General features: G+C 52.0%; 1 protein-coding gene across 4 annotated transcripts in view; it reads right to left on the reverse strand.

Moving 5' to 3' along the window:
• Positions 1 to 24,082, reverse strand: part of ZBTB16 (zinc finger and BTB domain containing 16) — a 193,444-nt gene that overhangs the window by 13,224 nt on the left and 156,138 nt on the right. The gene's annotated exons all lie outside the window — the stretch shown is intronic.

Genomic DNA, 24,082 nt, shown 5'->3' on the forward strand with positions numbered 1-24,082 from the left:
CTCCAGGCTCTGAGCTGTCAGCACAGAGCCCAATGCGGGGCTGGAACCCACGAACCGCGAGATCATGACCTGAGCTGAAGCTGAGCTTAACTGACTGAGCCACCCAGGCACCCCAACAGACCCTATTCTTTTAACCAGCTCTCTCTTCCTTTCACTTAAGAGTCCATTCATTCAAAAAAAAAAAAAAAAAGAGTCCATTCATTCAACAAATATTATTCTAGTACCTTCTATAAGGGGCACTCTCTTTTGGCACTGGGGATATAACCATGGAAAACTGGACAAAGTCTCTGCTGCCGTTGTAGATGTCACCCCGCACCCGGGAGAGAGCATCCCTGAACACTCTGGAAAGAAACGTAGTTGATTGGAGGATCAGAGAGAAGAACAACACAGCTGGAGAGACGGGGAGACAGTGGAGGGGAAGGCCAAACCAGCAGGCAGGGCCAGGTCATGTGGGGTCTTGAAAACCACATGAAGATGTTTAGGCTGTGTCCCAAGACCAATGGGCAATTGTCAAAGGGCTTTAAGCTAAGGAGCGCCATGAGATTTCCATTTCACTCTGTCTGGTCATTCCCTGCACTCATCAGAAGCACAGGTGAATTATGGTACCCTACACAAACAGGCTGCTATTTTCTATTATCAGCCCACTTTCTGATCAACCTGTTCTGGAGCCACAGCCATTCTGGGTACAGCAGCCCATGAGGAAGCATCTACACCCACCATCTGAGTCCTAACTGGTGGCTCACTGCCCGCCATTTTGGATCCTGTTTCCCTCAGCGTGTCAGCTCCCCTGGGAAGCTCATCTCTCCCCTCTTGGTGGCATCTGGGTGATATAACCTGTGCTCAGCCCTGCATCGCCCTGCCCTGTGTGAAGGATGCAAGTAAGTGGGAAGGGTAGACAGGCCTAGCATCTGTCAACCCAGCCCAGAGGGGGAGGAAGGGCGGAGCTCTGTCTATTCTGTGTGGAATCAAGGAGCTTCACATAGGTAGTGGGGTGAAGAGAAGGACAGCATGAGGACCTTGCTGCCTCCCGGGTCACCCAACGGAGACAGCAAAGCGGGGGTCCGCTCTCGCTGCCTCAGTCCCATTCGTGGCTGGGTTTAAGATGAACTAGTGGGAAGGCCAGACCCTCCCCCTCCCTTCACAGCCACCCCTGCAGATACTCAGAGGCCTGGGCAGCTGGAGCCATGCTCCATCCTGCCAGCAGTCGCTGCTTGCATCCAGGTCCAGGGAAGGCCGGGCACAAAGCAGGAGCGCGGTTTCGCTCCCGGCCTCAGTGCGCACGAGGGAAAGGAAGAATACAGGTGTTGTGCCGCTGCTTACCTGTGCCGCCATCTCATTGAAAACTTGCAACCAACCCCACTAGGCAGGCATCCTCCTCCCTCTTTTTTACGAATGGAAAAACAGAGCGGTTAAATAACCTGCCTAAGGTCACACAGTCCGAAGAGGCAGAGCTGGGATTTGAAAATGCCCAAGGTCTGTCTGACTTTAGAAAGCACAGGGCCAGGCCCCTATGTTCTTCTGGGTGTGCAATCTGTCCAGGCCTCTCCTGGAAGGGGCACAGTGATGACGCCACCACACCAGCACTAACCCAGCTTGGTCCAGCGGCCCCCGGACCTGCAGGGCCCACTCTGGCAACAGTGAGACCACCGTGGCCATTGGGAGGAGACCGCAAGCGGAGTCACAAGGTACAGCCCTCTGAGGCCTCCCAACCTCTGAGGGCCAGCAAGAACCCCAGGAGGTGCCGGGGTGCTCGGCTCCACCTGCCTGAGAGGGTGGTCTGTGGGACAGAAGCCGACAGTGAGCGGCTGGTGTCTGTCTAGCAGGTGAACACACCCATGGGGGCAGTCCATCTGCAATGTGTGCAGTGAGACAGCTGCCCTGGCTGATTCATCCCGAGGGCCCCAAGCACCAGCCCCGATTAAGCCAGATGTCAAACAGCTGCCTTAAACTGGTCAGCTGGGGCAGGCCTCCTGGGCCAGCCAAGCCCTTCAGCGGCCCACAGTGCTCCTTCAGCATCCCCTGAAATCCCCGGCTGTGGAAGGTGCCTGGGTCAGAGGGATCGTGACAGTCCCAGTAGAATACCCCAAGCCTAAAAAGCCAAGCCCAGAGGAGTTCCAAGGGCTGGTACACCCAGCAGGACTGAATGGGGATACCGCAGCTCTCTGCCCTCTTGGTCTTCCGCAGGCTCCTCAAAGCTGCCCCCACTAGGCCATCCGTACTTCTCAGGATGGCCTGGACCCTCTTTGTGTCCGGCCGGCACACTCCATGAACGTCACTAAGTGTAGGCACTGTGCTAAGTGACCAGGGGGATGCTGAGTTCAAGCACACAAATAGGGACCCAGACTAGTTCCCAGGCAGATCGATGACCCACCAGGGACAAGACAGGGTGACCCCATGAAAACTTTGGCTTTGAGAAATCAAGAGCATTAACCAGCCAAGGAGCCGGAGGAGGGGTCCAGGGGCCGGGATATGCAAGGAAACACCTCAAGAAAATCTCGGAGCAGGCAGACACAGGACAGACCCTGAGGACGGACCCAAGCAGGGGACGTTAGTGGAGGGTCAGACCACCGGGGCCACATCGCCAGGTGGGACAGATCACACTTCATGCTACAGGCTATGCGATGCCAGGAAAGGACAGGGGTGCTGGCGTGACCCAACCTGCATGCGAGGACAACGCCCCCAGGGTCACGTGGGGACCAAGAGCAGCAGCAAGTGATCAGAAGCAGGCAGAGAGCGGATGGCTTTTTTGACAGCACTGGAGGTGGGTGGGGACGAGACTCGGGTACGGGCGTGAGGACCAGAGCGGGGGGAGAGAACTGAGGCCCAGGCTGGAGATGGGAAGCATGGTACACCTACAGTCCCGGATGGTCAGCTCTGTGCCAGGTTTCAAGTTACATAATCACCACGTGGGAAGGAAAGGCTGCAATGTCCCTGCAAAGGTCCCTCTCCCCTTCCTGGGACATCTCACGAGGCTCAGGGGCTCTCCTTGGCCACTGACACACCGGCCTCGGTGCAGAGGTGAAGAGAAGGGGCCTCAGAGGCCCCATATCCACTCTCTCCTTCCTTCTGTTTGGAGACCAACAGCTGAGGAGATGGAAAAATGTTTAAAAAGCAAAAAGGAAAAGGTGGCGGGGGGAGAAGTGGGGGAGACACAAGAGAAGCCAGTGGTGCATGCAAGCTAAAAATCTAGAGACTAGATTTGAGTTATTAAACAATTTGCTGTAGTTTCTGCCTAGCTGATTGTTCGCATGTATGATGAGTCAAGGCAGATTCTATTACACTGGGAGATTAAGCAAATAAATGCTAGCTTTTGGAAACACATTAAAACGTGGGACTATGGAAATAAAATTATCTAGAAAATTGTATTAGCAAATTCATTAGCTGCAGTGAGGTGTGCAGCCGGCCAAGAGGGCCGGGCAGTGTTAAAACACTCGGCTCCTTTCAACGCCTGAGTTCCAGAGATACTCGGTGCTCTTTCTGACGCTACAGAGAGACTTTGTGCCTGAGACCACACTGGGGAGACGGGAGGAGGCTCCACTGTTGGCAGAAAATCTTCAGTAATCATACTGAAGGAAGACAAAAGCAGCACAGAGGTCTTGGTCTGCCACTCGCTTGCTCTGTGATCCTGAGCATGTCACTGAACTTCTCTGGACCGGGCTGTGCTCATCCTTTGCCACACCGCCTGTAGTTGCTGAGATGGTGACGAACGAGATACCCGTGAGCGTGGCAGAACGATGAAGTGGTAGCAAGAGCCACTACCGGCCCGGACGACGCCCCTGTCTGACTTAGAAAGTCATGCCCCTTCCTCTGGGCAGACACCGACGGTCACCTGGGTGCACAGCTCTCACGAGCAAAGAGGCTGGATTCCAGCCTCCACGTCCCCCCCTCAGCCTGGGCATCCTCCCACAGCAAGTGAGCTGCTTCGGGATCACCGCAGCCCCACACAACATACGAGCCTACATTGTTCCGTCGACTCAGGGCTGCTGCTTCCAGAAGTGCACTCTAGAGAAGGCATCCTGGATGAGTTACACCATTTAGGACTCAGGGCCAAGAACATCTTCTTCCTCTAAGCCTTCATGACTACAGCACATAAAAGCCTTTGATACATTTATTTTTGACACTCAGTTCTGCCTAAGAGATTGGAAACCCTCTAAAGCAGGAGCTGTTTGCTTCAGCTCTGTGTTCCCCGACACAGAGCGCAGGGCCCAGCACAGAGCAGGCACTCAGTAATTGCATGGTGCGTAAAAGAATAAGTAAGGAGCTGGGAGACAAATCGCAAAGGGCAGAGGGGGCAGGGGGTACGGGCAGTCCCGGTTCAGACAGCCAGACCCAAGAGCTGAAGAAAGCTCAGACCAAATGAAGCCATTCCTGAGCACTTCCAGGGAGACTCTCCTTGGCAATTAGTGATACTGAGTGACCCACAGCCATCTGATCTTGTTGGGGCCTCTCGTGTCTGTCTGGTGGGCTGGACAGGACTCCCCAGTTCTCACTCTGTGTCTGAGCTCTGTTGCTCAGAAGCAAAGACTGAGACCACCAGTGCAGTGAAAGAGACCTCCGTTCTGGCCCAGAGGCACCGCCTTCCTGGCTTTGTGACCCTGGGCCAAGCAGCCGCTGCCCTTGGCCTCATTTCTTCCTCTAGGAAACGGCATTCCTAACTCACCTGCCTTTTCCAACGTCAACGTCCCAGGGCTGTGATGAGGCAAACGACAAATCTTTCTGAGTATGTAAATTCTACAAAATGTATTGTTTCCTATCAATCTGTAAATTTCGATGTAAATCGGATACATAAATTAGCCTTGGTCCAAGGAAATAATTTATCAGGTCAAAGAACAGTACCTCCTCTGCTCTTCTGAAGACTGACTGGAGCTCAGTCTTGGGCTGTGTTCCAAGGATGTCTGCCTGAAACGGCTTATAACTGGAGATAAGAGGAGGGTATGGAACGAAATAACCTCCTGAATGAAAAGCATGGTTCCGGGTAATGTGGGCAGAGCCCGTGCAAACATCTGGGCTTCCTTTTGCCTCACTTCTGTCTCTGGAGATGGTGACCCACACCTCAGCCATCCTCCACCCCCAAGGGTAGCACAGCCCGTTTTGGCTGCAGGGCACGTACGACTCACAGACTCTCAATTTAAAACCAGTTTAATTATAGCCAAAAAATGGGAGAAAGCCAAGGCCAGGGTGGAACAGGAGGCAGGAGGGGTGACATAGACCCAGGATATTTATTTCACCCAGGTGATGACTGGGTCTGAAATTATGAGCCACAAAAACCCTCATGTTTACACCTGTGCCATTTACATACCAATTAGCTCTTTAATAGAAAGGAAGGAACAGGATCAGAGGGGTACACAGCTGGAGGAGATGTTCAGGTGCGACACCTTCTTGGAACAAGGCTCTTATTATCTCCAGCATAAGCAGTTTCTTAATCAAAAGAGCAAAGGGATCTAAATATACTCGGGCTTTTTTTGGTAAGCTAGCTATGACTGCCACGTGTGCATGTGCCGGACTGTGTGCACTCTGTGTGCGTATGTGCGTGCACACGCACCACGGATGGGCTTGTCATGTCCAACCCCACCTAAGCAAGCCAAGGAAGAGATGCTTCCCCTGCAACCGCCAACAGGTTTTTTTTTTTTGTCCCCAGAGGAAGAAAATGTCAACTTTCAGGGGCTGTGAAAACCTTGGTTTAAACTGAAACCGTCTCCTACCCTCCCTCCCGCCCCTCCCCCCTGTCTGACCCCCAAATCCGTCAGACATGTCTTTCTATACTTCCTCTGACCTCCCGGATGCCATTGCCAGTCACGGGCAGCCCCAGTAGCCACACATCAAAGCTATTGATGAGACTGCCACCTCTCCCCGCTCCTCAGCTTTCTCCCTCCTCCCCCCACCCCCTTCGTTGGTAAAGAACACGGCAGAACTGCATCATCCACTGTGCGCAAGAAAAAGACGGAGACGAGCCGTCCAAGGCTGACTCACACCGAAGGCGGGAAGACTCTGTCTGCATCTCAAGAGGATGGAGAAGGCTACAGGTGTGGAGGGGGCAGGGACACAGAGCACACGGAAAGGAAATAAATGTCCAGCCATGACATCGGCAGGAGTGCCTCCCTTTTGGCTCCCCCTGTACCATCATTTAGGGTTTGGCTTCTTTTCAAGGGATCTACTGGAGAAAGGGTCAAGAGCTCCCTTGCTATCTCTTCTCTCAGGCACGTGTTGCAGGATCATGTGCGTGGAGCTCCGGAATTCCCAGGCTTCTTCAGGAGGCTAGCTGTGAGCACAGCGAGGGCTCAGTCTGCCCAGCCCAAGACAGTGTCAGCCCAATGACTCCAAGAAAGACAGCTTCTGAGCATGGGAGACCAGCCCCACTATTTCCTTCACTGCTGTCGGTCTCCCCACCACAACAGGTAGAGGAGGCTAAGAAAACATCTTGGAAGGCCCACCTCAAACCAGATGAGCCGCAAGTCTGGGCACGGGTGCTTGTCTCCGACATATAGAGTCACCTGCCGCTGGGACACCTTTGATCATCTCTGTTCAGTTACATCTTCTCAAACCAAGCCAAGAGCTAAAAACCTTAGCATCTAGTCTTCTGGTCAATTCCAGTCTCCTTATCCAGCCCTCCCCACCCCTTTTCCCTTTCTCTCCTGAAGCCTGGAAAGCGGTCTCTATAACCTTCCACTTCCACAAGGGAAAGGGGGACGGTTATGGCTTCAGAGCATCAGTCCAAGGAACAGAGAGTTCTCAATGAATAACCAGAAAGGGGAGGAGCCAGAACAGCTGATTCAAATTTGTTTTCAAACTGAGCCGGGGACGGGTGAGCGATTACATTTCTCAAAGCACACACCCCTGCACACGTGCGCGCGCACACCCTTGCGGTCTCTGGGGGAATGTGGCCGCGTCCTCAGGCAGCAGCTAGCAATGCTGGCTCCCAGAAAGCCGTGTATTTGTTTAGCAGTGGGCTGCAGACACAAGTGCATTTCATTACTCGGCACCTCCAGCTACAGTAAACAAATTTGTCAGCTCACTAGCTCATTAAGGTGCACCCCGGACACAGGGGATTTATTGAGACCTGCACAATAAAAGTAACATGAATGGATTTACTAATTTTGTCAATCACTCCAACAAACGAGCCGGAGAGGAGGAGAAACTGGAAGAGGGGGACGAGAAAAAGGGGTGGAAGAGGAAGGAAAGGAAGCAAAACGGAGGAGGAAAAGTGGGAGTTTGGTTTGCAACAGAGTCAACAGGCTAGAATGAGATCCGGTCTGTGCTGGGCTGGGCCGTGCTGCCCGGTTACAAGACCGCCTCCCCACTGGCACGCCCTCATGGCGGGCTACGCTTCCCAGGGTGTATGGCCCCTAGCAGGAAAGGCGCCAAGGGCAAACTCAACTGCACTACGTCAAACTGATGGGAACCTCCTCCTTCATTCCCCCCACACCAGCATCTGATGCAGAAGTAGGGAACAGAACCCAGTATTAAAAGCCACACCAGGGGAAGCAGCAGCGACCTCCACACCAGGCACCTCTCTCCTCTTCCCACCTATACCTGCAGCCACTTCCTAGTCATGTACTTGAACCCTTTCAGACATTCCAGAGTGAATCCAAATTTCCACCACAAGAGCAAGAAGAGGAGGAAGAAGGAAAGGAAGAGAGAGAGAGAGAGAGAGGGAGAGAGGGAGGGACAGAGAGAGAATAGGGGGTGGGCTTGGGGTGGGAAGTAAATCCGGAGAGGTATGCAGCCCTCTGGTCTGTAACTTTCAAAATGACAGCAGGACTGGGGCAAAGGTCGCAGGGTCCGCGGCCTTAAGCACCTCCGCCAGCTGTGGCGGTGCAGCCTGGAGCCCGCAGGACGCCTGCCCGTATAAATCAGCGGTAAGCAGCCCCTGCTGGGGGCGAGGACAATGGGCCCACACGGGGGCGGGAGGCAGGACAATGGGGCCCGGCCAGTGCGCAGGCCCGGAACAAATGTGCCCTGGCACCACGGGGGCCCCCATTTGTGAAACTAATTGGCCCACGATTGAAAAATTGGACCAACTTCAACAGCCCTGAGAGGGAAGGGGCAGCCTGCAGTCGCCCAGCCCCGGGGATCAGAAGCTTCTCCCAGGTCCTGCCCATCTGGGAGAGGAGAGCTGCCTCTGAGACGGGGCCAGTCTGAGAGGAGACGGACAGGGGAGACGGACCGAGCAGGTGAACAGAGTGCTGCCTTGAGGGCCCCGGGTGCAGCCTCTCCTCCTGAGATACAGAGAGCTGCCTTCCTCGATTCCTCTACACTGCCCTTCTACAGGATAGACAGGCAGTGGTCTACCCTCGGGGTTCCCAAAGGCTCTGGACTTGGCACCCCTGGGGTAGGTGGGTAGCACACACAAAGCTCCAGTGGGTTCTTCCTGCAATCCAACTGGCATGCATTCCGCTCTGTGCCCTCAGCTCTCCGTAGACGGCATGAGCTGGACTGTAAGAAGCTAGGATCACCCAGTCTCTAACTCCTCTGGTCCTGGTGGCTTCTCGGAAAAGAGTCCCTGAAGGGTGTGATGTGGGAAAGGACAGGCCAGGGTAATTATCCTGCCATTGTCCTCCTGCCCTACCCTTTCCTAGGACTTTTCACCAACTGAAGAGGGTGAAGAATGGAAAGCACTGAGGTCTTCAGCCAGAAGGCCTGTCCTCCAATCCTGGCTCAGTGACTGAGTCACTGTGCACTCCTGGGTAGGTTACTAGACATCTCTGGGTCTCCGTTTCCTGACTAGAAAAATGAAAGTGATAATAAATGACCCTTGAAACTTTTCCTCCTACTGCAACAATTATTCTAGGCCTATGGAAGAGCATGCTGGAAGACTGAAAGATCCTTCTTCCACTGAGATGTGGTGAAGGCATTTCTCCCTCAGAGTCTGATTAGAAAGCCTTCTTTTAGTTAAAGAGAATCTCAAGGCTTCACTAGAAACCACCGTCTTAGGCTCACAGAGGGACAGTCACCAGGTGAGGCAAAGAAAAGACCCACGTGGATCACTAGGGGCCAATCTAGGTCTATCACCCCTAAGTCCTTCTCAAGCCCTGTGAGATAGGGAATTTTAGGGGATTTTAGGAAGATGAGGAAAGCAAGACTTGAAAGAACGTACTGGGTCCTTTCTCTCAAGTGACCAGCAATTACCTGCTTAGTTCCTTCCAGAACTGGCCATACGATCAGAAGGGCAATTCTGGAGTCGCTGGGTCTGAAGATACCTCCAAGCCTCTGTACTAGGCGATGGTTTGGCCGATGAGATGAGAGAGAGGGGAGCAAAGCTTTCTCTCCCATGCCCCCCACAGTGCTGTGATAAAAAAGCCAAAGAGTGACCCTCGGAGAGGGTGAGCAAGAGAACCAGACTCTCTGAAGCCAGTGGTCTCATTTCCCTACGGCCCTGTGCCCCCACATGGCGGGTACCTCAATTTCTTTTTAAGTTTATTTATTTACTTTCAGAGAGAGACAGGTGAGAGGTGATTAGGGGCAGAGAGAGAGGGAAAGAGAGAGAATCCCAAGCACTGAGAGTGCAGAGCCCGATGCAGACCTCAAACTCATGGACCCTGAGATCACGACCTGAGCGGAAATCAAGAGTAGGACGCTTAACCGACTGAGCCACCCGGGGGCCCCAGGCACTGCAATTCGGAGCAGTGGTTCGGGTCCAGAGCTTCAGGAGGGGGTACGGCGGTTCTGCCTGAAGATGAGACCCGATGTCCTTATTTGTGTAATAAGTTCTTACCAGATCTTGTTTATCTCTTCTGTTCATCAAGTGGACAAGACATTTTCTATAGAGACTCAATCTCTCTGGTTCCGAGCATCCCCCAAGTCATCTTGAGGCCCCCAGGGGAGGAGCCAGGGCCCAGAAGAGGGGTCTCTGGGAAAAAGCAACTCAGCTTGGGTCTTATTTAAAGACCTGTAAACCCCGATGTATTTCACAGACAGTGAGGTGGATGTAGGAGGAGGTCCAGAGAGAAAGGCAGGGAGGGACAGACAAGGAGAGACAGTCAGAGGCCAGACAAAGACCCAGAGAGACAGGAGGGGTTGGGGAGGAGAGCAGGGGTTGGAGGGGGACAGATATTCAAAATAAAGTGAAATGTTGATTGTTTCAGGGCCATTTCAATATCTGACAAACATCAGGCAATGAAAAGAAAAAGCAAACCGCATATAAATAAACAAAACCCAACCAAAAAAAAAAAAAAAGAGAGAGAAGGACGTATTCATTTTACTGACATTTTAATGGTTCTTCTCCTTTCCCCCCCAGAAGATGATTACAAATTAAGCAGCATTTAAACGCTTTTTACTGTCAACAATTAAAAGGAGGGCTGGGAGCCTGAGACTGTGGTAGCCATTCATTCCCACGGTAACCAGGCTATCAGAGGCACCGCCAGGCTTCCCATACTGTACCGCACACAATGGCCAAAAAGGGAAGAGTGCGTACACCGTTAATTTTGCAGGACATTCAGAAGCAAATTAAAATATAAAAAGCTCCCGCACAAAGGTAGATACCAAGAGTGAGGGCAGGACAGGTCAAGCTCTTGGAATTAAAGTCTTAGCAACGGCAGAGTTTAAGCACAGCCTGATTACACCTTATTCAAGGCTGCCCTGCCTTCGTTTTATGGAGACAGAGACACAGAGAGAATTTCCCAGGAAGGATGGAGGGTGGAGGTGGCTTTCCTAGACAGAAAGGAATAAACAATTAAAAGGACCCGGCAGCTCCAGGCCAGACCCCAGGTCCCAGGGAGTGAAGGGCGGACCCACCAGCTCCCTCAACCTGCACTTCACCCATGGGCACTGGTCCACTGACATCTAGCCCTTTCGCACCTGTGCCATGGCTTTCTCTGTTGCATCACAGAGAGGAACCAGGTGATCTTCATTTCATTCTGCTCAGAGGAAAGGGTTTCATTCCGGAGTGAACCAAACGAACAGAGGCAACTGTTCAGAAACTGACCTGCCTTCCGTCCCCACCGATTCACTCCCACCCCTGCCCACCCGAGCATGATACTACCCAACACTCACGCCTTTCCGAAACGCTAAAAACCCTCTGGGTTGGGTCCCGGTAAATTTTCTCTCGCTAGAACCCTTGTTTAGGCTACTCAAAAATGGATTCTAAGAATCCACATCATCTCAGGTACCTTTTAGAATAATGGGATAATGAAAACTCGCCCCCTGGATAAAAGGGAGAAAAGAAAGGACTGAAAGAAGGAAACGGAGTCGGGTGGAGAAGCAGGGGATGTCGCTACCCGTTTCCTTTCCAGTTCTTCGGAGAGCAACGTGGAAAGTCACAGAAGCGAGCTGGCTCCAGAGGATGAGCCGGGTCCATTTCTGTACCGTAAAGTTTAATATGCAGGAGGGGCGACAGAGAAATAAAAGAGACACGTCCCCTTTAAAAGGAAATATAATTTACAGTGTGCAGCCAGGCGGCCCATAGTTTCAATCTCGTTTACTATAGAGAAAACTCTGCTAGCTGTTCTCTATCCCACAAATCCGATTTAATCAGACAAGCCAGCCAGCGTGGCTTGGAGTAAAAACGGATAATTAGTAAACAGAGAGCTACTCCAGTGCTTCATTGGCATTCGAGTTGGGCTACTGTGTCGCATTTAAAATGCAGTCTGATGAAGTTTACAAAATCAAACCATTTGTTACTCCTATTGAAGAGGCTTCAGGCCACTTGCAATTAAATTGGAATTAGTGCTCAGAATGAGACACAGCAAATTCATACTAAAAAGGGATCTGACTTTGAGACATTTGACTTCACTTCAACAGTTTTCTGTGTGAGTGTGTGTGTGGGTGTTACCGAAAGACGCCTCACTCACCCCGACTCTGCAGAGCTCCCCGACTCAGTGAGCTTGTCCCCCACAACCTCCTACTCTTGGGGCTGGCTGCGGGGGGAGGGGGATGGGGCCACAGGGGAGGGACAGCTGACACTGGAGAGCCAGGCCCTGCATTCACACCAGGACGATACTGTACTAGGGAAAATGTGTCCACAAAGGACCATATGGCTCCCTTCTGCATTGAGCCTTTGGACAAGGGGGTGGAAGGGGGGGCGGGGAAGCTGCCAGAAGGCACACTTCCAGGGGGCACCGGCCCCGCCCACCTCAGACAGCAGGCTGGCGGCTCTGGGAGAACGGGGGCACCTTTTCCCCGTTGGCCGGGTTCCTGTGACGCTCCTGCCTTCCCTCCCTCCAAGGCGCATGCACAGCGAGGGTTTCTGTCACCATGTCCTAGCCCATCAGCATGCCCCCGGCCCGGTGCGCTGCCCTTATAGGCAGAGAAGACTAGACAAACTCTGTCTTGGCAGGGCTCCCTAACCTAGAGCCCACAAAGCCCCCAAGCCGTCCAGGGACAGAATTCAGGAGGCTGGTGAACTTGGAGAAGAAAAAAAATTGTATCTCTATTTTCACCAACCTCTACCTGAAATTCGGCAGCTCCTTCAACGGGGAATAAAAGCAAAACAACCCCAGCTGCATTAGCCGTACATGCGGCTTGGTCGTGGACAGGGCAGATATTTGCGTACCCACACCACGTGAGAAGTGTTGCATTTGCAGCCAAACATTCATGCAAACCGCTCCTGCAAAAATACAGTGGACGTTCAACCACTGCCTGAGCTTAACAGGATAACAAAGAACCACACATAGGTACTACAAATGATTTTTTAAAAATATTTTTCTGTGTTTGAAGTTTCCATTTATAATCTCAGGTATTTTACTTGATGCATGGATTTCACCAGACTTCCCTGGGGCCCCATAGCACAGAGCTTCAGTTTGGGAGGATGAAACAGCTCTGTGGATGGATGGCGGTGAAGGTTGCACAGCGCTGAGAACGTACTTAATGCCATTGAAGTGTATGCTTAAGAACACTTAAAATGGCAAAGCCTATGTTATATACATATTTTGCCAAAATAAAAAGAATCCTTGGTCTCGACCAGTCAAAAGTTACTTGTACAGGAGTACAGCCCTCTGATGCTCAGATGTATCCAGACAAAAACTCAGTTTCGCCCCTCCTTCACCTCCTCCACATCACCATCTGCGGTGAAGAATAGGCCGGAATGGCTCCTGGGAAGCAGGGAGTGGCCACGTGTGGTTCCTTGGAAAGGACCCCGCCGGAGGTCCAGACTTCTCAGCTCTGACACCAACCAGCCTTGGGCGAGTGGCTTCAAGTTCAAGGGTTACTGTCTCCCTCTCCCCATCAGAATGAAAGCCACCTGAGAGCAGGGGCCTCCTTTCTCTCACACACCGCTGTTCCCTCTTGGGCCTGACAAGTGTTTCATGAGTATTTATTGGATAGAGGGAAGAACGAATGGGTGGATGTGGGATTAAACAAATGAATTTGGTCTCTCTGGACCTCAATCTCATCCCTGATATAAAGAGGATAGGCTCTGTGATCCTTTAAAGCTCCTACAGTTGGAGGGGGTTCCATCTGCTCTCCTCTAACTACTGCTCACACACATCCTCCAGTGTGCAGCCCTCCGAGACAGACAGCGGGTGGCGCACGTGCACAGGTTGGGGATGGACCGTGGCAGTAGCATGTCTGACGTGACAGGGCACCGCCCTCAGGCCCCAAGACTTTCATGCGGTCCTCAGGGATGACCCCACACTGGCCCACTAGGCCTCGTGGCCTGCCACCCAAGGAGGAAACGAGCAAGGTGAATTTACAGGCTGGCTGAACACACAACGAGAAGGAGCCACGGAGGCCTGAGGAGGAGGCTCCTACGTGGCATCAGGCGGCCAGCCGCAGTGGCTCTGAAAGCCTGGGGGGAGGAGATGCTCCTTTTGGCCATTCAGGGAGGGAGGGGGAGGAATTTGATTATGGTCACAAGGAAAAACAAAACACCGTCCACCAGACTTTCCCACTTCCCCCAAATCTGGAACCGGCCTCCCTGTAAGTAGGCTGTGTTCCTGACTCACTACATCCATCCCAGGGAGAGGAGGCGGAGCGTCCAGCAGGCGCGTGCCTGGGCCTCAAGGCCCTGTTAGATGGTGTGTGTGTTCCTCGGACAACGGGTGGGCAACCTAGTCCTCCCCCACACCACACACGTGCCCGTATGCACACCGGTGGCGTCTGAAGAAAGGTCTGGAGAGACACTCCAGCTCGGATTCTAAAAAGGAAACGCAAAGTTCAATGTCAGTGGTTTGGGGTTCTTCTTTCCTCCATGTAAATTTTGTTTCCTAGGTACCTCCCCTTTCAGTTCCTCCTCTGGAGTTTCTGGGCCACTCCCTGGCATGACTGGGGCCTGAGGAGGGCCCCAGGACACACGGGAAACTTTATGGCTGACGCTCATGCCACGGCCAGGTGTCCAGCACCCCGGTCGTAAACAAAGTGGCCCCAAGAGACTCCTCTCTCGAACACTAGCACTGCTGGGTCACCAAATCCTCCCATCCTGTTCTCCTGCTTTCTGCAAGTCCTCACTTCTCTCTTCAGGTGGTGTTACTTTTACTCCCCTCGGGACACAGTATGGAAAGCCACTTTGGACACCCCTCAGGCATTTTCTCACTCGCGCCTGCACCTGGCCTTTTTTGAGTTCCCATTCTATGCAGGTGTCAAATCCTAAGGCTGTAATCCTGAGATACTGCTCGCCACCAAGATGCTTACAGTCTAAGAGGAGCTCTGCAAAAAGCCCGGACTCTGGAGTCAGGTGAAACCTGGGTTCAAATCCTGTCTCTGCCATTTATTTACCAGCCATATAGTCATATGCATGCCCTACTAGCTCTGGGTCTTGGTTCCTTCATCTGTTTTAGAGTGCTAATACCCAAGTTCAAGGATGCTAGGAGGACTGAGGATAATACACGACAGGTGCCCACCACAGTGCCAGGTGGAACCGAGACATGGGCGCTGCTTAGAACGTTGACCCAGGGGACGGGGTGAGGGTCATGGAGAGACAGGTACGTGAGAAAGTGGACGGTGGTGTTGTAGCCTAGGTACCATGAACCGAATCACAGCTGGAGGAGCTTACAAAGAACATTCCAGGCCTTCCATCACCAACCAGAGCTTTTCCTCGAAAGCGTTCACTTTAAACCTCCTTCCCACCCTCCAAGTTCTCCCATCCACTTGATCTCCGTACATCCCTGGCAGCCCTTCCTGTCCTCACTTCTGTCGCCATTCAGTCCAACCTTCCATGCCCATGGTTCAACTACCAGCTGCCTCTTTGCCAATTCCTGAATTCCCCTGCCCGTTATCCCTGCATCGTCCCACCCTGTCAAACCCAACCTTGGCTCGGTTACCTCCTCCCTTCTCCACTCCTAGGGCTGCCTACATGGACTGCCTCTACTTCCCAAGGCTCACTAACCCCTCCACCCATCATGATGTCCGTGCTTCCACTGTCCCACCAAGACCAAAACCGTTTGCTTCTCATAACCAGTGACCCCCATGTGTCACTAAATTCAACAGACGTTTTCTCGTCTTCCCCTCAGGGGACTTCTCAGCAGTATTAAGATTGATGACCACTTTTTCCTCTCTGAAACCTCTTCCTTAACGCCACACTCTCCTGGGCTCCTTCTTATTCCTTCCAGCAATTCCTTTTCAATCTCTATGTGGGTTTCAATTGTTCTGGAGAGGCAGAACGTGGGGATTCCTCCGGATTGTGTTTTAAGCTTTCTTCTCTTCCTGTACACTCTTGCTTTATAACCTCTCTTCAAAGATCCTTTTACAAGCTGACTCCCAAATATACATGTCCAGAGAGTCTCTCTCTTCTGAGTTCCCAACATAACTATATATCCAAATACCTCCCAGAAAGTTTCCCACTGGACACGTCACTGCTGCAATATTAAAACTGTTCATTATCTGAATGACAGCGACAACAAAAATGTTCTGCTCTCCTCTTCCATTCCCCGTTTCAGTAAAGAGCTCAACCACCATCACCCAACCACTGGAGCAAGAAAAGGGGCCACCATCTTTGTTTGTTTGTTTTTTTTTTTTCTCTCACCTCTCACAACAAACCGATTACTGTATTTCCTCCGCCTTCTAAATGTCTTGATTTTCCCACTTCTTATCCACCCCAATGCAACAACATGGGCTGAAGCTACCATACTTTCTTGGCTAGATTATGGCAATGGCGTCCTAACTAATCTCCCGCCTCCCACCTATTCACAACCGTGTAGTGTCAGTCGCTTTTCTGAAACATAATCTGAGGTTACTCCTCTAAGATCTTTTAATGGCTCCCTATTGCCCTCAGGAAAAAGGCAGAGCTACTTAAAGTGGTTTTCGGGGACCCTCCCGTTTCACGCCCACTCACCTCTACAGTTTCTGGTCTTTGCCCTTTTCCCCACTCTGTTTTCAGTTCCGTGAACTTGCCGGATTCTCTCCCAGCTCTGGACATTAACCCACGCTGACCCCAGCCTGGCATTCTTCCCTTTCTCCCCCATTTGCTTGATCTCCTTTACTTAATAACTTTGATGACACCTCCCTGGTTGGGGGCCTTCATGTGCGCCCTTATGACATCTTACACCTCCACCATAACAGTATTTATCCCGTCTATGACTTGTGTACTTACTCATCTGTCCCCCTATAAGGCATGAGCTTCATGAGCACAGGGATTCTGTTTTGCTCATCACTGTGTTCTCAGGACATAATATATATTAGATACATAATGGGTGCTTGATAACTATTTACTGAATAGATAAATAAGCAAATAAATGAATACATTAAAATGTCACCTATGGGGGCGCCTGGGTGGCTCCGTTGGTTAGGCATCCGACTCTTGATTTCGACTAAGGTCATGATCTCATGGTTCGTGAGTTTGAGCCCCACATCGGGTTCTTCACCGGCAGCATGGAGCTTGCTTGGGACTCTTTCTCCTTCTCTCTCTCTCAGTCCCTTCCCTGCTCTCTTTCTCTTTCTCTCTCTCTCTCAAAGTAAATAAATAAACTTCAAAAAACAAACATCACCTATGAATACCTCTGTGGGCTTGGGCCACTGTCCTTGGTAGATTATGATTTCTTGAGCCCAAGCCATTAATATTTCAGACTTGGGTTCACTGTTACTCTCGGCTCCGGCCCGAAACCCCAGTCCTTGTGGCTCTAGGGAGGGATAACTTGTCAGTGGTGAGTGCAGGTGTCCTTGTGAACAAATGGGACGGCACAGGTGGCCCCAGGACTCACTAGCTCCCGGGCAAAAGTGCCTTGGCCCTGCCCGGATCAGGTCCCTCCTTTTGTCCAGACATCGTGCTCACTCGTACTTCCTGATTCCCCACCTCTCAAGTTCAAAGAACCCCTAAAAATGAGAGAGATGAGCAGTGTTTACTCAACTGTCTATGCGTCTTTCCTCACTATTTCATTGATGGCACTTTCTGCTCATTCAGGTCAGTCACTGTGGGTTTCGAAGATTTTGGCCAAACTCACTGAAAGGAGTGAGCAATCTTTAAAACGTTCCCCTTTGACCTCAGATGGAAGCACTGTGGAATTCTCCAAGCCTCCGGAATCAATGGCGAAAGCAAGAAAGACAGACCCTATCCTGCCAAAGATGTCTATGTCAAGAACGTTTCCCCACCAGCCCTCACCCAGGCCTGGCTTTTTTCACGAGCGTTCTCTCCATGCAGGGAACATCTCATGGTCAAAGCCACTTTCCTTGGCCCTTACCAACCCCCTATCTGTCCTTGGCCCCTCCGTTCTCTGAACACTTCCCGGGCCACCCACCCCAACCTGCCTTCCCCTCCCTTCCTCCTCCCTGTGGCACTCAGATGCAGGTGTTTTTTCTAAAACAGTGGCCTATTGGGAGACGACTGCAGTTTCCTAGTAACAGCACACAGTAGGAGAATACTAAAGGCCCCCTCTTCATCTGAGGGGCCGGGAGAATAAAGCACTTGGGAAATGGATGAGAGAAAACCACCACCATCTCCCCACACCAAACCGCAACATCTCCCAACGACGACCCTGGCAGCCTGTGGGCTGCGGCTCTTCTAAATGCAGTGAGGGTGGTGGACATCAGGATGGCCTTAGAGGAAGGCAGAGTGGTCCCTGCAAGGTTTCTACTTCCGTGCATCCAGGCATAAGGCACCTGCACCTACCTCTGCTGCCATTTAATCAGAGCTAAATTTCAGACAAAGCAACTTACCTCTCAACCGGCAGGATCCCCCCAAAGAGGCTCACTCGCCAAAGGACGAAGACCCCAAAGTTACAATTCACTCGGGGCTGGGTGAGCAGTGGTGTGCGGTCGGCACAGAAAAGCTGACTCTGAACGCGCGGCCAGGGCGCTCGTATTAATTAACATCTTCATAGAAAGGAAACTCTCTCCAGGGAGTGTCTGTTTGATTATTGTTATTTACTCAGTGATGCTGCTGTGTGCTTATTGCCTCCCCTCACTCCTAAGGAGCCTAAATGGATTCTCTGGAGGAGGAGGAAACAGTGCAGCCTTGGGACGGAGACTCCAGAACAAGCAAGGTGAGGGAATCGGTCCTTCTGTTTCGTGTGGGCATCGGTGCTAAAAAAGCTGTCCCAAGGCACAGTGGTGCTCACATACACTCTGTGTCCTACGCACCCCTGCAAATCTTCAGCCACGCAAACTGGGAAGACGTCTACCTGGACAATGTGTATGACAAGGTCCTGCACCTTCTAGAACTTTCTCAGTGATTGCTGTGCGGGTATCCCTATCCCATCTCAGTCCTCACACCCATCCCTGGATGGGAGCCATGTGACAAAGAGCAGGATTATGGAGTGATTTAGTTATGTACTAATTAATTGTTAGCTTGATTCATTAACGGGTGGTTATGACGAGGCAACAGAGCAAGGTAAGAATGCTGCTAGAGCTTTCTTTCCTCCGACTTATAGGACTCGGCACCGGCCGAGTGAACCGGCCGCTGTGCTACACGGGGCCTGGGATGCGCTGACGCCTCCGACAGACGCAGTCCCTGGCCTCAAAGAGCGTCCCCTCTACTGAAGGAGACAAACTTAAGGCTCAGTTTATGAAACTCTCAAGGCTGGAATCTGAAGGTGAGAAGGGATCGGGCTTCGAGTTAAAAGTCTCCCTGCATCTGCCTCTCACAACAGAAAGCCATACGCTCTTCTGTCAGAGGCTCTGAAAGGACGAATTTACACATGCACACGGACACGAGTGTGTGCGCACGCACGCTCCCACTCAGGCACCCACGGCAGAGATGTGAATGGGTGCCATTCAGGGCCGGGACCTGGGTTATGTCATTTCAGAAGAGCAGGCAAGCCGCTGCCCAAACTTGCTTGTACTGGAAGTCTGCTTCTGCCTGAGCTGATTTATTCCAAGGACCATCTGGGCGCAGAGAACAATGTGCTCTCCTATGTGAATGACCGGCCGTATTAGTCATACCCTCTTAACTCGACCCCTCCGTCCCTAATCTTCACTCTCCTTCACTCCCTTTGACGGAGGCCAAGGACTGGCTCTCTTTTCTCACCTCTCCTGAGGCTGGAGAAGTTCGTCTGGGACAAAGAGCTCTGCCTTCACGCCTGTGGGTCCAGCAGTCAGACCGGGACAGGCTGTACGAAAAGGGACCTGCACCCCCTCCAGCACTCCCCTGCCCCCCACTGCCCCGTTTGGACAGGGGGATAAACTCCCCCAACGACGCTTCCCCGGGCTGCCCAAGGCATCCAGGATCCAAGCCAGATGGACTCAAAAATTAGCTCAAGGCAACTCACGTCCTAAAAGCTGTCCGCGAACGGGCCCCATGGCACTCTAATAACCACGCGCTGCCCGGTGCTGCCGTCTGTGACGCACCACCGCCTCCTCCAGCTGTCCGCTAGCTGCTTCACCCGGGACTACTTTCTCAGTCCCCCCAGGAGCAGGGGAGAAGGATCGTGTACTTTTTCTCCCTCACAGCCTAGCACACAGCTAGCTCCAGCCAGCCCCGAATGACCCCAATACCGAAGCCCTGACTCTTCTGGCCCGAGTAACGGGTTTAAGATGCCGCTTCATCCCCGGCGATCTGCCCAAAGACTGGGTCCGTCTGGGATGGGAAGGAGCCAGGACCAGCTCAGACACTAATCCATCATCTTACACCTGCGCCCGGGAAATTGTTTTTATCATTTCACTTGGATGCTACAAGTTGCTGTGTATGTGTGTGACCTGTGGGTTTTGTGGCCGTTGGGTTGTTGTGTTTTGGTTTCTGGTGCTTAACTAGGAAGAATCAAGAGAAAAGAGAATACAGATCCACGGGGATGTGCTGCTCCCTCCCCATCCCTCCCCTACCCTGGCTCTCACCGGATGACCCCGATGTTGTGGTCTTCTCCATGCAAATAAGGTGGGTCTCCAAGCATGTGCCATCCTGCCCGAACCCCACTCCACACTCACCAGCACACGCTCACACGTGCACAATGCGCGCACACACACGCACGTGCACATGGCTTTCACTTTCCGCCTCGCCTGGTGCCAAGACAGAATTGATGGTGATGAGCGAAGGAGACAGGGGTAAAAAAAAAAAAAAAGTCAAGCGGACGATTAGCTGGGTTAGGTTTATGGCAACAGGCAGCAAACTCATTCATTTCATGTTCTGCAGAATATAAAAGCGCTGAAACATTTTAATTTTAAATTCTTATCATTGAATTTACTGCTTTTCTCTCGCAATGATTTGTGTTGCTTTTTAATTTTTACAGTCTCTACAGAAGCCAGATGCTACTGCCTAAGGACAAAATAATAAAAACCTACTGCAGTCATGAGTTACAGAACAAAAAAGAAACAAGCAGTTGACAGAAGTTAATATCTCAATTTAACAGTGCTGCTTTGCTAATGATCCTTTGATATGTGTTTATTTAGAAAGGTCTGGCCTTGACCTTGAAGGCAAACTCCACCACAAAGTCTTTATAAGAAAAGAAAAAGACTTTATTTATAGATTGGCTTTATGTCAATCACTCTGGCAGCTGGTCCCAAAGTGCCAAGCCAGGGGAGGAGGGCGTAGAGAAGAGTGGGACACACATCCCGAATGAACTGTCACCGGGGGTGTGTGTGGGAGAGGGCAAGTGGGAAAAGGGGCTTTAGGGGAAGTAAAACCCAAATGCTCTCTGCTTCCTTTGGAAGCAATCAGGGCACTGATGTTCCCTCTAGAAAACGAGACCGAACCAAGCATAGTAAGCCTCAGAAAAGAGGTACACGAGCAAAGGGGTGGAGTGCGGGGCGATGGGCCAGCAGAAACGATGCACCGGCACCGGGTTTCCGGGGAGGTCTGTGCAGCAGTGCAGGTCCTTCTCGAAGAACTTACCCAGAACCGCACGGAGGACTGATTGCCACCCCCTCAGAAGCAGGAGGGTGGACCCTAACCCCGTAATGCCCAACGGTTCTGAGACTGCCCACTCAGCCCGCCAGCCTCTTGCCTCCCACACCGGGCCAGGAGCTGGGCCAGCACAGTGACTCCCGGCCCGCAGAGCAGCGTCTGTCTGTGGGAATCCCGGCCCCAGGCCACGTCTGCAGGTTCCTCCAGAGTTTGCCTTCCACACCCAAGGCCCTGTGCTCCTGTCTGTGGAGCCTGAGGAGGTGGCCAGGGCTGAGGCCCTTCTCCGCAGAACAGGGCCTTTCGCCCCCAGTGTTCTGCCCACGGTGCTTCCAGACCACCCCATCGGTCCCGGGTGAACTCTAGTCTCGTGGTGTCAGTGACCACTCCGAGGCTAATTACCACACCTGTAGCCCGGACTTCCCTTCTGTTTTTTTTTTTTTTTTTTTTTTTTTTTTTAACGTTTATTTATTTTTGAGACTGAGAGAGACAGAGCATGAATGGAGGAGGGTCACAGAGAGAGGGAGACACAGAATCTGAAACAGGCTCCAGGCTCTGAGCTGTCAGCACAGAGCCCGACGCGGGGCTTGAACCCACGGACCGTGAGATCACGACCTGAGCCGAAGTCGGGCGCTTAGCCAACCAAGCCACCCAGGCGCCCCCGGACTTCCCTTCTGAATGCAAACCCTGTAACTCCACACATTCCTTGACGTTCCACAGACACCCTCAACGTGTCCAAACCTAAAACCCACCACTTCTGCTCCCAAACCAGCTCCCCTTCCTGGAGCTCTGTCTCAGGTGTCCCCACTAACATCCACTCTGTCACCCACGCTAGATGGTCGGCTGCGATCCCAAGGCCTCTTGTCTTCCTTCCCCACATGTCCCGATCCAGCTAACTTTTTGTTACCTACGTACTTCCTATGCGTGTCCCTTCCTTCTCATCCCAGAAAAGCACCGCCTCACCCAAGCCACCAGTGTCCCTCACCGGGATCCTACGGGGGCTCCTAGATGTGGCTCATCTGCCTCAGACCTGCTCCCCACACAACCACCACACTGGCCCACCATAAACTGATCGGACCTGGTGACCCAAATTCCTTGTAAAGGCTTCCCAAGACTCCCTGTCATTGATGGATAAAACCCAGGCTCCATAAGACGGCCCAGCAAGACCTCTGTGGTCCGGGCTTGCTTGCCAGCCTCCAACACCCTCTGCCCCATCTCAGACAGGATGCTTAAGCCATACCACCACTGTGTCCAAACATACATGGTTCGGCCTCTCTGGCAGACTCCTACTTCCTTAAAAGCTTATGAGGTCTTCTTCTCTAGGAAGTTTTACCCGTCCCCCGGGAATCCACTGTGTCCTCCCCCTAGAAGCCCCCACGGTACCTTCCTCGCGTGCAGACATCTCCACCACTGCACCCAGCACTGTACATTATAATTAGCCGCTTATGCGTCTCCCTTCCCACCCGTGTTCCCCAATCGAGACAGCAGGATTTATTCACCCTGGTGTCCCCAGTGTTTAAGCACACAGTAGTCATGCAATGAATGTTGAATGAATGAATGAATGAATGAATGAATGAACGGCCAGGTATTTCCTCTGAAAATAACACGAGTGGGGGTCATTTAGTGATGGCCAGCTCAGGGAGAATCCAGAGTTGGTGGGGGAGGGGGAGGGGGTGCTTCCTACTTCCCTATGTCACCAGCCCTTCCTAAGTTGAAGAACGCATGTGTACTACAGGCTGTCCTTCAGTGTAGATGTGTGCGGGCTGACAGAATCAAGTTTTGTCAGGCTTCTGTGGGGGCCCATACAGGTTTCTCCAGACCAGATGGGTGGGCATTTCCCTGCAAAAGGTCATCAGCAGGGCTTCTCCCTGTCCTTGTCACCCAGCTTCCTTCTGACCAAAGATCACAGCCACGTCAGAGGCCCTAACAGCAATTCATCAGCTTGGTGAGGGTGGGACAAGGGAGAGGAAGGTCCACCGGCCAGTCTGGGCACAAGGCCAGCTGAGGCAAGACTCAAATCATGGGCAATAAATGTTCCAGCCCACCACCTCTGTTAGAAAGTACTTAGCACCCAGATCAGAGACATTTCTGCAGTGCTCCCCACCCACCCAAGATACCAAGGCTTCAGGCTTTACAGGTGCAATGCATACAAGGGAAAGGTAGGGGAGTGTTCTCTTCACAGCTTAGCAGTCCCCGGAAAGGTTTGCTCAGGGCCCTAGGGCCTGAGATAAAGCAGGAAAAGTAGTAACAAGTGGAAACCACAGCATCATCTTGGCCATCCTTCATCTATACTCCCACACCCCCATCCTGGCTGCTATGTTCAAGGGCTTCCCTATGCCAAAGGGTGTTCCACTTCTGGGTTGGCACCATGGGCAGTTATTGGCCACTGAGTCTAGGCCCCTGCCTCTGGCTTCCCAGATGGAAGTAACCGACCTTTCTTAAACCATATTCATGGATGATGGCTTCGACTGCATGGCCAACATCTATTATTAATAGGATCTGTAATCACCTTTTAAATAGAAAAATGACCAAAAAACTGTAAAAAGCTAAAGGCACACGTATGTGCACATACTCAACAGAAGCAGCTCTAGAGATGGAGGTTCCCCGGTCTTTCCTGAAAATGTCTTTTCAACTCAGGAAGTTCTTTCTAACATCTGACCTAGGCTTCTCTTCACCTTCCACCATTTTTTGACCTTTTTTTAAAGCCCACTGCCTCTTGTTGTAGGGTAAAGATAAAAGGAATTCTTTCTTACATCCCTTGTGCATCTTTCTGTCTCTGTTTCTATTCTCTTCCCTAGCACAGCTGGCAATGCCTGGGTGGAGTTGATATCCTACACCCGAGAGAGGTTAGAATAAGCAGTATTTTTCCATTCCTCTTCTTGGTAAGACTCGACTCCAAGAGGTGTGAGTTTCTGATCACCGTGAGCTGATGAGCCAGGTGACCCTTCT

The sequence above is a fragment of the Panthera pardus genome, unplaced genomic scaffold, assembly GCF_024362965.1.
Source record: "Panthera pardus isolate Hobbes unplaced genomic scaffold, ASM2436296v1 HiC_scaffold_12, whole genome shotgun sequence".
Lineage (NCBI taxonomy): Eukaryota > Metazoa > Chordata > Mammalia > Carnivora > Felidae > Panthera > Panthera pardus.